We start from the raw sequence: 15,167 nt of genomic DNA on the forward strand, positions 1-15,167 counted from the left end.
TTTACTTATGTTGGCTTTTAGCCCTTTTCATTTTGGCTGTATTCACAGCCCATTCATGAGGGTCCGTAACACACCATCTTTTTAATGGACCAATCTTCCTTTCTACTAGAGCCAGAAGGTATTTTAAAACATCACATTATTATTTGTTTTCAATCCAGAAAATGTATTTCTAAACCTTCATGTATGTTGAATTCATTCGTGGGCGATTGTTGTCCAGAGGTTTGAATGATGGTTCGTCATCTTAAAAATCGCCTCCGAAGAGTGTCTTACAACTCACGGTGCGATCGGTACAATTTCCTTCTCGCACATGCACTTGTAAAAATTTTTACTTACATTATTTTCAAATTATTCATAATCATTATTCAAAATATTTACAAAACACTTATTTTTATTTATACATTATTTTTTTAAATTACAAAGCTACTTTTAAATTACAAAGCTACTTTTAAATTACAAAGCTACTTTTAAATTACAAAGTATTTCGAAATGCATAAAACAAATAACATCACTGCCAGAAAGAGGGAATAAATGAGCTTTGTCAAATGATAGAAAGTGAACATGTAGGAAGTGAAAATAAAGTATAATAAAAGACTCAACAAAATTTTATAGTTAAAGGGGCATTATATAAAAAAATATCCAAACAGTTTTATTTTAACTACTAGTCAACGAAAAAAAGAAAGAAGATTAATTAGTTAAATTTTAAGACTACGAAACATTGCCTACTATTTGTCACTGCCAAGTCAAAGTCTTTCTGGACTTAGACAAACAAACTTTGTGAGGTGTAATTAACATAACAACTTGGAAAGTACACGCAATGTACTAAAATGTTGATTCGTGTGACCGATCTCGCATTAGCGATTTCGAAGCATTGCAATACAATAATTTTAAAGTTAATAGGTGTAATTTTACAATAGTATTTAAAATTATAAGTTTCACATACACAGCAGTACAAAAATAGAAAAAGGGATATTAAGTACAACAAAAAGAAAAAAAAAAACAAAAACGAAACAGACAAGAATATACACATTAACACAGAGCCAAGTTAGGAATTTACAAAAAGGTATTTACCCACTAATTCATTGGTAAAAATAGGTTATGCTCGATTACAAATACAGGGGATAGAAAAGGAATGAGAAAGAAACAAGACAATATACAACACGACTAGAATTCGTTTTTTCATTTTTATGTTATTTAAAGCATTACTTTGAATTTTTGTTATATGCTGGCCGTTTTTATACATATCTGGAAGAAAGTTATAGAGTGTGTAGGCAAAGAAGTTAAGAGATTTTATCATATATTTTATAGTGTGAGAAATGCGGATTTAATTGTTTTTCCGAGTATTGTGGTTGTGGATGTCTTGATTGTAAAGTAGCTCGATGGTAGTGTGGGTTGATTGTTGTGTAAATAGTAGGACAGTGCTCTTGATTTCATATTTGGGAAGGACTGTGATTGAAAGGATACCGTAAATTAAATAGATGTCCTTGATATGTGTGTCTCATGGAAGACTAAGAACATTTCTGCTCGGTTTTGGACTAGCAGCAGGTCAGCTATCAGTTTCTTTGAGGCAAAGCACCAGATACAGCAGAGATGGGATAGGTGTGAATGTACCATGGCATAATACACCAAGTAATTAATTAAAGGGTTAGTTATCCTGGAAGCCTGTACAGTACATCAGTTATGGGGGTAATTTTCTCCTTCACGTGATTTATTTGGAGATCCTACAATAGCTGGGAATCTACAATCAGGCCCATTTTTTTTAGTTCGTTTTCTTTTCGAGACAGTTGTCACCAATTTTGATAATGAGGCTGAAATTTTTTAATTAATCTTCTTTCTTTCTTGTAGTCAAAAAGGAAGTTATTTTTTTACGTTAAGTATCAGTTTATTTATTCTCTTTCAGCTTGTGAGATGGAAAACATCAACATTCATTTCCGTTTAAAGTTCCGCTAGATACAGTTTGTTATAAAGACGTGGAGTTCCTTTAACACCCACTTTGTTGTGTCATTAACAAATCTGGTTGTGTTTGGTAAATTTCAGAAAGTTTGTAATATTTTAAATTCAAAACTGTTCTCCCACCAGTCAAGTTTTTTTCGAAGCTAAAATGTATATGAAGCTATATTATAAGGGTTACGATTGCAGTGTTTTTTTGTTAATATTTTTTTTTCTTGCAAGGTCTGTTATTTTAAGTATTCATGAAAAATTGTTGTACCTACTTTAATATTTTTATCTTGCCCTAAAGCAAAAGAATGCTCCATCATTTTGGACTTTGGAATTCTGAATGCAGTTGACAGGTTAGTTTTGTACACATTTGTCAAATAAAGTTATTTACTATCAATGTGTCAACAAATCTTAAACAAAAAATTTTCACAAGTGTCGTTTTGCATTACTGTTCATCTTCACTCCATCAGCAATCAATATTTTAAAAGGAAATTGAAATACAAAGGTTTAATTTACTACATAAAGGTCTTGCAACATTTTTATTATAACGAGGTATATATTTTGAATAATAATGTTGCGTTCCAAACTGAATATGATTAAATGCACTCAAACTGCACAAACCTGAAAGCCCATCCTCTAAATACCATAAATATACGTATGTGTGAAGCGGTCAACTAGACGTCAAGGCGAGGAATTATTTTAGCACTAAATTGATCAGTTTGAATGGTCTGGCCACTGAAGTGGTTATTTCAAGGAGTCGGAAAGTCATCCAGAGACATCAAAGCGACCCTTTGAACTGACAAGTCCCGTCAAAACTGAATATCAACGAATTCATTAACGATCCGTTTTCAGAGGTTCCTCGAATTCGCACAAATCTTCTAGGCTGAAAATTTCGTATTCATGTTACTTTTTTATATTATATCATTTGTATCATTTTTTTCTGTTAACTTCGTTTATTAAACGTCATTAATGTATCCTCTATAAAGCAAATAAATCCCTGAATTTTATTTAAATTTCTTAAATCATAGGATTGTGATGATAATTACGATAATACCCAGGCACAGGTTATGCTTTTGTTACATGTTAATATATTGGATTTTATTTTTTAGAATTATTCCAACGACATATATCCAAAAATTAAAAAAAAAAAACAAACAAATAAAAACAAATAAAACGAACGAATTTACCTATATCATATCATCGATAACCGAAATTAGTATGTTTACTAATTTTTTTACATATATTTGAGAAACTGCGTGCCTATCCAAGCTCAAAATTCCTACATCCATCTAAAGTACAAAATAAACATGTTTTAAATGCCTAAGGGCAATGTATCAGATGTACTTGAACAAGAATAATATGTAGGTAATAATTAATATTACTAAAATAACATCGTGACTTTGTGGTTGAATTTTAGATTACTGTAGTTGGGTAAAGCTAAGTAATTTTGGACACAGTGTTATTTAATAGAAATTTAATAATAGTATTAACTATGTTTGAATATATTAACTATGTTTAATATAACATTACTTGCAAATGATAGTATCTGAACTAGATGTTTATATTTTCATTGAAATTAAAATGTTTTCAACTTTAAACCTGAATTTATCCATCTGGGTTCGGAGTATCACATTTTATTTGTGAGTCGTATAAAAGCAAAAGGAGAATTACGTAAATCTGCATAATTTAATTTTGTAATGGTTCATAATATTGGGGGTTGGCCGTAATTTTTTACGATTATCGTCATTTCCCATAGCAAAAAGTTATAAATTGGTTTTTTGCTTTGAAATCCAACTTTGTTCACGAAAAAACTGAAAAAGTTTCTTCTTTCTATACATTTTAGTAGTCGGCAGATAGATTCCTAAACTTTTTTCATCCAAACATTATACGCGATAGTCGTTGGGAAGGTGCTTGTAGTTAAATAGTTTAAAATAAAAAATTCTGAATACTGAATTGACTGTTTTGCTATGATAAAAATCCAGGTCGTTTCAAGACCCGGGATATGTTATTACTTTCTCTTGATACATTTACTCTGCCAAATACACTTGGAAAAAATTATTCCGACTAATCATTTTTAGCACTTTTTTCATTTGATTCGTTTTTATAAAACAATTGAAAAAGAGATAAATAAACAATAGCGCACCACATCCGATCAATAGAACAATTGAAATGAAGGCAAATAGACAATGTTGCGCCTCATTCGATCAATAGAACAATTGAAAAAGGGGTAAATAAACAATGGTGCACCTCATCCGATCAATAGAACAATTGAAAAAGGGGTAAATAAACAATGGTGCGCCTCATCCGATCAATAGAACAATTGAAAAAGGGGTAAATAAACAATGGTGCGCCTCATCCGATCAATAGAACAATTGAAAAAGGGGTAAATAAACAATGGTGCGCCTCATCCGATCAATAGAACAATTGAAAAAGGGGTAAATAAACAATGGTGCGCCTCATCCGATCAATAGTACATTTGAAAAAGGAGTAAATAAACAATGGTGCGCCTCATCCGATCAATAGAACAATTGAAAAAGAGGTAAATAAACAACAGCGAGCCTCATCCGATGAATACTCAGAAATTATTATTATAAAAGAACGGTTAAACGGAGTTTAATTTTTTTATTATTTTTTATCTGGAAAACTAAAAACCTACTTTATAAAAGAGCTTCTGAGGTTATTAGTTTGGGTTTAATTAAAAAAGAAAATAAAAAACTAACCTCAAAACCCACTTATATACGTCATAAAAAAGAAAAGTCAAGAAAAAAGCCTCAACGTTAACAAGAATAATTTGTCAAATATAAATGAAAACGCATTATTTTACTTCTCCGTGGTCAGAAATAGTTGAATCTTTTCATTATTTTGTAAGTTCAACAATTATTTAAAATCTAACGATGTCAATTGATTTTGAAGGTATAAACAGTAAAAGCGCTCAATATTTAATGACGCCAAAACTTATCGTTTTCTCGAAGTTACACAAAGTTACAATGTTTTAGACATAAAGCTGTACGGATTCTTGTTTCCATAACTGCATTTTATAAATCTATTTGTTCCTCAGATAAATTAGGTACAGCGAATAAATCAACTTATGTGTATTTTTACTTCCATCGTAAATTAAATAAACCTGACTATCACCATCAGCATAATTATCGCCGGAAGAACGAATGTGACGAAGAACTAAATCATATTTAATAATCGAATTCCTGAACATATTAATACATCTAAAATACCAATCCATCACCGTGGGTTCATAGATTAACTTTAACATAGATTTATAAGTGTAATAAAACAGGATGTGTTCTCCTTCTTTCTCTACATTTAAGATTTATTCGACAGCAACAGATGATTTATAAAAGGTTTGCGAAAATACATATTTTGGCGAAAGTTTTAAAATATTTATAACAAACATGACATAACTTTCATCAAAAACTTTCACTGGTATCAAGACGTGATGGTACATAATTTGTCGTATAACTTTATACTTTTATTTGCAGTCGGATAATAACAGAACATTTACATCACCTCTGATTAATATTGGACCATCGTTTAAACTGAAGATTTTTGTGGGTGTCGGTTTAATCAAATTTTTAATAGCGTCGCTCTCGAGTTATTAAAGAATACGTTAAGTAATGGAGTTATTAAGAACAACCCTGCATGATACATGTTGTAAATCGTGGATTTTATTAGAATTATATTTTGTATTCATTGATCACTAGCTGACGTGTTCCCGGCGTCGCTCGGGGTTATGAATGGTTTGCTGGTTGTTAATTCAGAAATAAAAACCTGAAAACATTTATTTAATATTTTAAGTTGGATATTATATTAATCTAAAGACTATAAAAATTAACATTTTATTATTTTTTGTTTCACTTGATGGTGCCACGTCTTTCTCGGGCACTAATACGATTCCCGTGCAAAGATTATTCTTTAGATATTCCTCGGGGGTCCCCGATTGTTTCTACCATTCACTATTGTATGCCATATTGTTACTATTAAAAAAATTATATCGACTTTAATTCAATTTCGTATCTCATTTCAGTACAGAAATAACGCGTCTTGTTCTTCTTTGGGCGTCCCTGACTTCTTCTGACACACAAACCAATCTCTAAGCACTCTTGACAGTAATACTAATAATTTTAGAGCGGTCCAATAGTTTATGAGCCTATGGGGAACAAACAAACATTTTGTTTATATACAAGGTGTTAAGGGACGTACTTGACTTACTTTAACTAATGATTCCTGATATTATTTGGTGTAAAAAATGTGAACGAAATTTTGGTCGACAGTGGCTTTTTTTTTGAAAAATGTTTTTTTTTCAAAATTCTGCCTCATGTCAACCCTCACATCCCCTAGCTGTCCAATCCCTACTGAATTTCCATGTTTTTATGGAAAAACAGAAAATCTTTACGGAAAGTCACCGGACACCCACCCACCAACCCACCCGTGTTCTTTCAATAAATTATTGGAATAAAATGTGAAATAATAAACATAAACGCAATTACTTAAAAGATGTTTTATTCGTTTATGATACCACCCAACATTATGAAAATGTTTCAGTCATAGATAAATAAAATTCAGCGCAATCTTAAAATAGAAGCTCAAGCAATATCAAAAGCCGTAAACAAAGAACTTATTTTTAACATTGATAGATCAGGTTGTACAAAAACCTACTATCGCAGCGATCCATTGAATATTTTATAAAGTTGTTAGGTTTGCGCGTAGTATTATAGCAGAGTACTTAAGATCGTTTTAAAACAACTTACGTTTTGCTAATACATTATAAAAAAGGTTGCTCCACTGCTAAAATATTTCCCCCCCCCAAGTAGAAATACATATATGTATGAGGCCACCAGGCACTTAACGTTATGTTAAATTATTCAAATTAGAACAAGCTCTTATCTTGACATTTTTACAAGGAGGTTTTACGAACATCGCTACTTACTGTAATCGCACACCTTGGGGACAAATGTTCAAAGCTCCAGTAAATAAATTCAGTAAAATAAATCAATTACCCACTCAAATTTGTTAGTTTATTAGTTTTAGTTTAATTAAAAAAGAAAGAAATGATCACCTAAAAACTAATTTACCATAAACGTCAAATCGTTAGAAAAATGCCTCAACGTGAACAAGATTAATTTATGAAATATGAATGAAATCACTTTATGTGCTTCTCGGTGGACAGAAATAGTTGTTCCTCTTTGTAATTAAACTAATACGAAGTGTTTTTAACGGATGAAAAAACCACTCAGTTAGGATCTTTTAAAATTTTCAACTTATAAGCCATAGTCAGAGTAATAATTGTACCAGTCTGAAGATTTACGGCGACTTTCACAAAAACGGCGCTATACTGGTATTTTACAAGCAATAATTACTAGCCTGAAACACTCATCCACATTGAAAAATCTCCTGATAAAAGATACATGACGCCAACGGGACTTGAACCCGTGTCCTTTTGATTTCCGGTCGACAGCTCTGACCACTGAGCTATAGCGGCTTATCTCTTATCCGCGAAATAATTCAATATATTATACTAGTGTTTCATTCAACAATTACTGCTTGTTACGAAAGGACACGGGTTCAAGTCCCGTTGGCGTCATGTATCTTTTATCAGGATATTTTTCAATGTGGATGAGTGTTTCAGGCTAGTAATTATTGCTTGTAAAATAATTGTTACCCTTTTTGCTATGCATAAAAAATCTTGTCTTAAACATTAGTTTGCGAAAAAAAAAAATAATTGGCGTATACTGTTTTATATAAATTTCCGACTTTATGTCCGGGTTAAATCTTCACCAAAGGAAAAACTAAACCCTTCCACACACTTTTCCAAAAATGATCATCTAGTCAATCTACACTATGCAATCGCATTATATAAGCATAATAAATACAAAACAATACAAGAACAACACGTCAACTCACCAGAGATCAAATGGGAAAATAATTCACCGACTCCAGACATTTTCATATCAGAGGGTTCGGCTCGGTAGAACTTCTAATTGGACCTATAAATCCTACTTATCCCTAAATATAAATATTTAAAAAATCTTTCGTAATCCCACATGTATTTAAAATGAGTGATTTTTGCATTATTAAATAAATTCTTTGACAGATCTAATACGCCTAAATTTTTAATGAGAGAGCTAGGTATAATGTCAGTGGCTGAAATAACAAATGGTAATATTTTTATAGTCTATTTGTTTTGACTGTCGAATTATTATTATTTGTATAACTATTGTTGTTGTGTGTTTAGCTACCCACCAAACATATTCAATTTGTATCTACTTTTTGTTTGGTACCTTTCTTGGGAGTAATACAATATTCTTAATACGGATTATTTTAAGCACTTGTACAAAAATTGTACAAGTTAAAGTACCATTATAATTTATTGAGAAGTGATAAGCTAGCTTATCTTCTAGCAATGGGTGTTGATATCTTCTTTGAAGTCGCATTAACAGAATTGACTTGTCTACAAAACCAGAGTCGGGGTTCATTTCAATCACTCATCTCCCGAGATATCATCAATCACAGCTTTTACTGTTACTGCTCTCTGCTCTCCGATCTCTGTTCACCGACAAGTCTGCTCTCCGAGAGAAGTCTATGAATTATTAATTAGACTTTGATGGGGTAAACTAATTATTTAGTGTGAAAAACTGCAATACCAGGTATTATACGTACACTGTAATAGTCTTGCATCATCTTAATCAATCATTAATCATTTATTTTCCTCGTTACTTTTTTTCTAATTTCTGCTGATCTATTTTTATCTTTTAATTAGGATTTTTGCAGTCTTATATCGTTTGGTTTGAATTTTATTACATTAAAGCCTGTGACAGACTACCCTATAAGCGCGCCATATTTTCGAGGTTTGGCCTATTTCAGCGTACCGTTCGCCATACATTCGCATTGGTAGTGTATGGCGATAGACATGCTGAAGTAGGTCAAGCCATGTTGCGTATAGCGTAATGTGTCGCCTACCTGAAGGGGATATTCATAAGTCATTTAAAAGGTCTTTCCGTTCTCTAAACATCTCGTTCAGAAATATTATGGTAAAAATATTCAATAAAAATGTACCTAGTTAAAGTTGCTTTACACGTATAATTTACAAATGTTTCCTACAATATATTATTTTTTTTATATGAGCACTGCTATTAATTGGTTTTCCTTATTTTATTTTATTTTTATTTGTGTCCAAATAAAATCTCAACATTATCTACAGGTATTTTATCTAATACATTGTAAAAGTACAGTTGATACACTTAGTACAAATATAATTATGTACATATATTGTATTCATGGTAAAAAGTAATATTTTACCAGCTTCTTGATAGATTATTGTTTTCAGAAGCAATTTTCAGTGCTAATACAAAGAGCGATTGAATTGGATACATCAAAAGGACAGAGTATCAATGACAGGATGTGAGTACTCAAATGGGAACCAAGGACAGAGGGAAGCATTGATGATGAGCTGATTAATTTACATTTTCAGTTTTAGATTACGAATTTGGTGTTACTTTGTGACAGATTCAAACAGATTTTAGTCGTTATGTGTATAGTAATTCGCATAGATTCAAAATTATGTGTATGCCTTACAATAAATAATCTCAACTGCTCGAAATCAGTACGAATATAGCATCTCCGAATGCGATGTGTTTATTTTGCTCCATCAAAAATTGAAATAAAAACTTTGTCTAGTATAATATTTATATCCATTAAACTATAGTTTAAAGTAGTTAAACAAAATTACCCTTTATTAAAGTGAAAACATCGTGAACATAAAGAAACCACACACTCGATCGATATATTCAGGCTTTTTGTATGCAGCAAATTGGACCAATATGCCAATATTTAGACAAATTTTATGCGTGCGACAAAACTATGTCACACACGAAGATAGAGGAAACTAAAAAAAATGACGCGACTATAGACAATATAATTCTCATTTGGAGCCTAACCCATTTACTAGCCAAAATATAAAACGTTTGTGGTTCGATAGCTCTTGGAAATAACCGGATATATTTCATAATATGAGTTACATTTATATATATACCTATACAAGATATAATATTTCATGTCTTTATTGGTCATGTATTCCTTTTTAGAGAAGAGGATTTCTTGGGCCTAGTAAAAATGGAGCCACGATTCTTCTTTTGGTTGTATATTATATGTTTTGCATAAAATATGATTTCTTTAATGCAAGTTTTTTTTGTAAAATGATTAATTTTATTTATTTGTTCTGATTGGTTGATAATACAGCGCTATTCATAAGGGACATTATTAAAATGTTTGATGACTTGGTAAATGTAATCGTTTTTCATTTGTGTTGTATTAAAATTAGGTGTAATAAATTGTTTTCCATTCCTCATTAGTTTTCAGAATTCTTGATATCCTACGATATATTTTTCTAGACAGAAAGCTTCCTTGAATATTTCATTAAATTTTTTGTGATATATTTCTTACGCATTTTTATAATGAACATGTCATTAAATTTTTTAACAACTTTTTAAAATAATGTATTCATAGAAACAAGAAGTAAAAGACAATATAAAAAGACATAAACAGTAAATACAAGAATATGTTATTATAAAACACATTTTACAGAAAGTGTTAAAAGATATTAATTATGATTTTAGTAAAAAAGGCTAACAAATAAAATAAATTAATAAGGACCATTCTTTCTTCCCATAATAATAATAATATATGATACATTATACCTCTCATTACTCTCATTAAAAATTAAGGCGTATTAGATCTATCAAAAAATTTACATACAAAAATCAAAAAATCAGTCATTTTAAATACATGTAGAATAACGAAAGATTTTTTAAATATTTATTTTGAGGGATCAGTAGGATTTATAGGCCCTGTTAGGAGTTCTACCGATCCGAACCCTCTGATATGAAAATGTCTCTATGACGAAATATTTTGTATGGCAAAATGAACAGTGAAATTTGAAAAAAAGTAATTTTTCTTTTTTATTCCTACTATCATGGAGAATCACCTCTCGAAGTTAGAGCACTTTATACCAAAACACCCTCTATATTTGAGATAAACTGAGAAAATAACAATAATTTTTATTTATAAGGTCAAAAAAATCACGTATGTCACGTATGATAGAGAAAAAAATTAAGACAACGTTTTAATATTTTATGGACGCCCGGTCATATATTTAACCCAAAAAGGCTCGCGGGGTTAGTATTTAAAAAATTGTTCAAGTTCTATAAAACAACTGGCGCTTAGGACGGGTTGTTTCACAGAAATTGAACAATTCATAAAATTTCAAGTTCTGTAAAAGTCCCATTCAAGTTCTGTTACATTCTGATATAGCTACTGACATAGCTAATTATCGCCCCATTTGTATACAGTCAGTACTGTCAAAGCTTTTTGAATCATTGGTCCTTGATGAAATCTATTCCAAATTAATAAAATTAATTAATCAAAAACAGCACGGTTTTATCAAAGGAAGATCCACCACAACTAACTTAACGGTATTTCAAAACTTCATTATACAATCATTTACAGAAAATAAACAAGTCGACTGTATATATACAGACTTTTCGAAGGCATTCGACAAAGTACCCCATAAACTACTAATCCAAAAACTATTTGCTCTAGGAATAAGGGATAACATGCTAAAATGGTTTAGTAGCTATTTGTCAAATCGTAAATTGTTCGTTAAAATAAAATCTTGGATGTCGAAAGCTTTCGGGGCTACAAATGGCCTACCGCAAGGTAGTCACCTTGGCCCGGTTTTGTTCCTCATTTTCATCAATGATATAACCAATTACTTCAACGATGTCGAGGTATTGCTCTTTGCAGATGACATCAAACTATACAAGAAAATAACTGATATAAATCATTGGACAAAAAACTAAGTTTCACCAATCATATCATGTGAACAAAGGTATGAAAACACTAGGCTTCGTATTAAGAACAACTAAAAACTTATTTACAAGCCATTAAACTATTATACGTATCTCTAGTAAGAAGTCAAATTTAATATAACTCAGTAGTTTGGTCTCCATCTTACAAATTTTACATTAACAACATTGAGCGAATACAAAAAAAAATTCTGCGTTTTATAAATTTTAAATTAAACATCCCTGTCGAAGATTTAAAATACAATTTCTTTTTAAATACTCTAAAAATACATACACTAGAAGATAGACGTAAAATAAACGATTTAACGTTCTTATTCAAAATAATTAACTCTAAATTCGACTGTTGTGAACTCCTGCAACTTATGAACATACATACACCCACAGTAAAAACACGACAAAATACAATATTCTACAGCAGCAAACATAAGCGTAACTACATTGCCCACTCTCCGATACAACGACTTCACACCATGGGAAATCATTACTTGGGTGATGTTGACATATTCAATACCAACTTGGCAAGTTTTGTGGATCATTTAAAACATTTATTTCAACAATACTCCTAAACACATTGTGATGGACTCGCCCTGGGATAAATTTTTTTTATTGTTGATTTATTATGGTGGGAAAGAAATTTTCAGTTGGTCTCACGACATAGGAGATTACCAGATGTTGGACAACTGATTTTAAAACAAGTGTTTAGATTTATTAGGGTAGAGAAAAAAAAAATAGGAACATGCACTGTATCGGCAGAGACCTCCGTGATGGTGGTTGATAATAGTAAGCCAAGCTAAAATGCTGGTGGGCCAACACGCCACTGGACTGGGGGTAGTCAAGTTTCATCCTTTGAACAAAGAATTAGACATTTTACTGGAGAAGTAACAATTTATTGGTTTTGAAACGATTTAAAATTAATGTGACAGGTTCTAGGGCCATAATTGATGTGTTCCTTTAGTGCATTTCTGTCTTTTGAAAACAAAAAGCATTCAGAATTCAAAAGAACATAAATTAGAAATCGCATATGGTGATTTGGGGGGGTTGGTTTGAGAAGGGGGAGTCTGGATTTGAAAGCGCGGGGAGACGGTCGGGACAGTTAGCGTTGAAGAACGGAAGAAGAAAGTCGATAGTCGAGGGTGAAAAAAGCGGTTCAAGAGAGTCAGGTTTTGAAAACGTTGGGAGGCGGGAAATAAAGTCAAGGGGGTCAGAGTTTCAAGGTCTGGGAGACGGTCAGGAATAATCAGGGTCGGTCAGCGTTTTAAGATAGTCGAGTTAGTAAAAACTAGGAAGCGCGTCAACAAGAATTAATCGTCGGGACGCGAACACGGCTAAAATCATTTAGTGTAGAAGGTGCGGTTTTCTAACAGCATGAGTTTTTTCTGCATGTGACTGTGTTTGTTTTTTTATAATTATTTGGATTGTTGATACTAAGATGTATCGGTAAGTCTATTATAATCTAATTATTAACACTTATTTCCTTAATGTAAACCAAATAATCCAATTGTATTTTGAAGTAAGGGTATTTAACTTGAGCACTATAGGTACCCGTTAGCGAAGGAGGCCATAAATTACGAGACCTGGCCATTAAAAAAGGGACGAAGAACGGTTACCCTGAAACCGCTTTAGATCATCCAACAATAGACATTGTTTATGAGCTAGACAATTTTTTTTCTGCAATTCAAAATGATTTAATAATTCTCCAGTAATAATATTTAACGATTAGGTTATACGGAATTCATAAAATATATTTAATTAAATATAACTTATTCAAACATCACTCTTTTCATTCATTTTGAATCGGGATAACGCAGCGGGTTACAGCTAGCCGCCGGGAGAATTCATCTGTCTGGCATTCCTATTCTATGAAGTGAGATTTTCATTTTTCATAAGTTTGGCGGGGACGGAGTGTACGAATTTTCCGTAGGCTGTCCTATCTTACCAAAGCGACAAAAGCGAAGGGAACGAAATTTGTGATTGGCTTGCCTAATAGGGACTCTTGTGTTAGCAAAGTCGATAACCCTGGATACCGATATAACGTCTATTTTAGTATAGCAGCGCCGGCTTTTTCCCCTGCTATTGGTGTGGTTGAGTTATTCCCGTAAAAGCACCGGTTTCTGTCGAAGGTGTTGGCGGACCAGCCTTAGATAGTCACCCGGAATAGACCCCTGTTTCGAGTATTTTCAGCTGGTGAGAGGACGCTTTCACTGAGTTCAGATCGAAGGGAACGAAAATTGCTAATGGGCTTTCCTACTTGAGTTAGCTGGTAGACGAAGGAACAAAGCGGATAAGGGCTATGCTATTCTTGGCTGGCGTGTGAGGAGGATTTTCTCGCTGACAGAACGAAGGGATCGTGACGAATATGAAGTTGTTTCGGCGCTTTCTGACGTCCTTCCTGTCAAATTCAATAAGTACTTACCCCACTATAGGAGGAGAAGTCATCCAGAATTAGGTTGGAAATTGACTCCGACTGAAACCGTTTGAGCTGACGGAGATCGGATGATTTCAGATTCACGACCTGATGATTCCAGTATCCCTGATCCTTAGCGCCGGAAGTCGAGGATATCAATTTCTACCATTCTTTGATATTTGAAGCGAACGGAGGGTAACAAACGATAGAGCGAATGACCATGACTTTGAAGTGGGGTAAAATCTCCCGTCTAGGGAACATTCGTTATGTCGGATGGACGCCCTCATCCAAATTAAATATTGACATGACTATTTTGAGTGTGGACGAAAGACTTGAAGTATGTTCTGTATTGTACATATGATAAATATGTGTCATTACCTCTACTGGAACGAGAAGCTGTATAGACTGGAGCCAGGAGCTATTTGGAGTAGCGTGACTGCAGAGGCGAAGTCGAACAAACTGAAGCTGAATTCATCATTATCCTTACGAGCGTAAACCAGAGGGGTGTTCACGGGACTCCCGAACTCCTGACGTTGCTGATGCAAACCACTTCAGTATATGTTTATGTTTGAGGTTAGTAGAGTGGACTCCTAATTTTCGTCATGCTGGCGAAGTTCAACTCATCATCGATTTGGGGGAGGTTGACGCGACCTAAACCTCGCGCTACCCACGTGGCCCAAATGGTTCCTGACACCAGGCTATCATGCCACCGGACCAGAGCAGCTCCTTGTACCTAACGGTATAAGATGAATCTTCATCATTCATCATCAACATCAACATCAACAGCTACCACCAAGGACCCACATTCCACCTTCATCACCCTCCGGCAGGAGGCAAAACATGTCATTATCTCATCTGTCGCTGAGCGATATTCAATTCATTTCTGGAGGTGTTGGGATTGGACCATCAACTTGGCTGCTCTCGAGCTGGTCACGTTGATGGATGGGATTTGG

The sequence above is a fragment of the Hesperophylax consimilis genome, chromosome 2, assembly GCF_061612785.1.
Source record: "Hesperophylax consimilis isolate HC1 chromosome 2, BYU_Hcon_1.0, whole genome shotgun sequence".
Taxonomy (NCBI): domain Eukaryota; kingdom Metazoa; phylum Arthropoda; class Insecta; order Trichoptera; family Limnephilidae; genus Hesperophylax; species Hesperophylax consimilis.